Genomic DNA, 3,766 nt, shown 5'->3' on the forward strand with positions numbered 1-3,766 from the left:
TTTTCCAGATGCTTGGGGATTTTTCAGATATAATTTTGTTATTGACTGCTAATTTTTTTCCTTGTGATCAGAGAACATACTTTATATGACCTGAAACTCTTTTGTTACCCAAAGACTTACCTAACAGCCAAAAATAAAGTCTCTCTTGGTAAATACTTTGTGTACTGTGCACTTGTTGAGTAAAATGTCTCAAATGTCATGTATGTCAGTTGATTGATAGTGTTGTCAAGTGTATAGCCATACTTTTCGGTTTCCTTGTTGTATCAATTTTTTAGTGTGGGGTACTGAATTTCTGACTATAATTGTGGACTTCTCTGTTTCTCCTTGAAGTTCTATCAGATTTTATATCATATAATTTTAAGTTCTGTTATTAGGTATATTAGCATTTAGGGCTGTTATATCCTCTTGATTAATTGATTCCTTTATCATCATGAAATAACGCTCTTTATTCCTTGCTCTGACATCTACTTTGTCTAATTTTTAATATCGAAATTATAGCTTTTTAAAAACCAGTAAAATTGTATATCTTTTCCCATACTTTTATTTTTAACCTCCTTGTATCTTCATATTTAAAGTGTTTTTCTTATAGACTCAACAGATATTTGGGTCTTGCTTTCTTTTTTTAGTGTTTATAATATCGCTTTTTAATTGGGATGTTTAGGCAATTCCATTTAATGTGATTATTTATATGAATAAGTTTATATATGCCACATTGCTATTTGTTGAATACTTATCTCATATCTTCTTTATTCTTTTTTTCCTCTCTGACTGCTTACTTTTAGATTAACTGAGTAGTTTTAATTATCCTATTTTATTTCCTTTGTTGTTTTATTAGATAATCTTTGTTTCATTCTTAGTGGTTGCCTTAGGGTCTACCTTCAAGTAATATTACACTATTTCATGTATAGAATATATACCTTACAATAATATACTTTCATTACCTCTCTCCTAGCGTTAATGTTATCATATCTTTTACGTCTACATGTGATGTAAACCTTATAATTCATTGTTACTATTGTTGCTTTACATTATCAATTACCTCTTAAAGGAAATAAGAAATGAAAAATGTTTATTTCCATAGTATTCATTCTTTTGTGTAGAGTCAGATTGCCATGTGTTATTTTCTTTCTGTGTGCAGTACTTTCTCTAATAATTTACATTTTTTCTAGTACTTGCCTGGTGGCAATGAATTCTTTTACCTTTTGTGTATCTGAAAAAGTATTTTGTCTTTGTTTTTGAAAGGTATTTTCACTCGGTGTAGAACTTTAGTTTGATTTTTTTTCTTTCTGTGTTTAAAGGATATTACTTCACTGTCTCTATGAGCATGTGCTTCTTACAGTCAGTATGTTGTCATGCCTCTTTTTGTTCCTCTGTATGTAAGATGGCATTTTTCCTTTCTGGCTGCTTTTAAGAATTTCTCTCTATAACTGGTTTTCAGTAATTTGGTTATGATGTGCTTTGGTATATTTTTATTCATTTTTCTTGTGATTGGATTTTGCTGCCTTCATTGAGCCCATGGGTTTATAGTTTTCACAAGATTTGGATGATTTTTGGCCACTACATCTTCAAATATTTTATTTTGCCCCTAGCCTCTTCCTTTGGAGATTCCAAATACACATATATTTTCCTTTTCAAAGTTGTCTCACAGCTCACTGATGTTTTGTTAATTTTTTTTCAGGACTTTATCTCTATGCTAAACACTGTTAAGCACTTTACATATATTACCTCATTTTCTCTTACAGCAAACATATAAGTTGGGTAATGCTATCACCCCATTTAAAGCGGTAAGAGTTAGGTAACTTACCCAGATTACAAAGTTAGTCATTGGAATACCAACACTCTAACCTAGGCAGTCCACTTCCAGGGTGGAAGAACAAAGTAGGCATAGCTGTGTGAGGCAACTACTTCTTTCTCTTGTTTGCCTCAGAGACACTTCACTCAACACATCTTAGAAGTGAAATCTGGCTATGATTCATAAGCACACTTTCCAAGGCTCTTGCATACATGTACTGCTCTTCCTAAAGCTTTCAAAGTGTCTAATGCTACATGGAATCAACCATGAGCTCCAAGCCTTCCCTAGAACCCAACCCAGTTCCCAGGAAGGGCTGAAAGAACAACTGGAACTTGACTCAGCCCATTAACCAATCCACCAAGTCAATTCCAGACCTTTCTTCTAGTTAATTAAAACTAGAAATTCAGTATTAAAAGATGTGAGGGTTGGGGCTCCTGGGCGGCTCAGTTGGTTGAACAACCAACTCTTGATTTCGGCTCAGGTCATGATCTCAGGGTTGTGAGATTGAGCCCTGCATCGGGTTCTGTGCTCAGCAGAGAGTCTGCTTGAGATTCTCTCCCTCTCCATGTGCCCCTCCCTGTGCTTGCATGTTCTCTCTCTCTCTCAAATAAAAAAATAAATCTTTAAAAAAAATGTGAGGCTTGTACATTACAATCTGTATCCCACCCTCTCACTTCTTGAGATGTTTTGACAATTGTCCAAACTTAAAAGCTCAGAAAGGAATTCCTGTCCAGAATAAGGAAGTGATAAGCACTAAAATGATCTCAAAATATACAGGAGAGAGTTAGATATGAACCACCGCATCTGCCATATGTTAACATAATAGCTACACTGAAAATATGCTTCCAAAAGTGGGAGTTTGGGGTAGGACATAAAAATTCTTAAAAGAATAGGGAAAAAGGGAGAAAAGTCAATGTTGTCTGGACTTTGGTCTTCTCGGGTGTATCTTGCCCAGAAGTTATCTCTTAGGAAATGAAAAAAAAAATATAACCCAAGGAAGGCAATAGGGCTATCAACCAAGGAAGAACCTGGAATATGAGAATCAAGAGTGCTGACCAAACCAGAGAGACAGTTTGAACAGAAGATGAGTCAAGAGAGAATCAAGGTAGTTAAGCCTATTCATTTCTCTAACAGGCTTATTAGGCATCCTTCTAGGTTGTGTCTAATTGAAAAGGTCTTAAAACTGGCGGTACTAGGTGAGAAAACCTAAATCAATCAGCTGATAAAGAAGGGGGGAGTTGACTAGGGGAGGGCCAGAAGTTGGGAATTGAGGCAAAACAAACTGTACCAAAATTCAGAAATCATTGTTTTGGAACACTCAAGCTTCTGAACTGATGGCCACAATGTACCTCTGTTAAAGTGGCCAGGTTTTGTTATAGGTTTGTGAGTGACTGTCTGATGAATAGCCTCTGTGCTGGTATTTTCCATTTTCTCTTCATCTTCTTCAATTTGCTCTGTGTCCCCAGGAGGTATAGGTGACATTGATGGGTTTCATTGCTCTCTGGCTTCCCATTGGGTTTCACTGAGTAAAAGTACTAGGGGACTAGAAAGTAAATGCTGGATTATTTATACCTCCAGCTTCCTCCTTGCAGGGTTGCCATAGGCTAACTGGGCCCCTGGATTAAAGGTCTCAGATTTCAGAGGACAGCCCATCTCCATGCAGCCTCTCTGACTTCAGTTCTGGTAATACACTCCTTTGCTCCTTTAGACCTAAGGTGGCAAAGTCACTGGCAGCTTCCATACAGTGGATACTGTACTCTCCCTTGTGATTTTCTCAAGACCTGCCCACACTTCTGTAAATACACCCTTTATTCACCTCCACTTGAATTATCCTAATTTGAGTGTTTCCTGCTGGGACTATAAACATACAGTTGCTGAGACCCAGCAAGCAGTGATGAGAAAATAGAAATCTCTAATACACAAAAAGAAATAAAATAAAATAAAATAAAATAAAATAAAATAAAATAAAATAAA

Source organism: Callorhinus ursinus, unplaced genomic scaffold, assembly GCF_003265705.2.
Source record: "Callorhinus ursinus isolate GAN/ISIS: 27379988/994484 unplaced genomic scaffold, GSC_fseal_2.0 scaffold5, whole genome shotgun sequence".
Classification (NCBI taxonomy): Eukaryota; Metazoa; Chordata; class Mammalia; order Carnivora; family Otariidae; genus Callorhinus; species Callorhinus ursinus.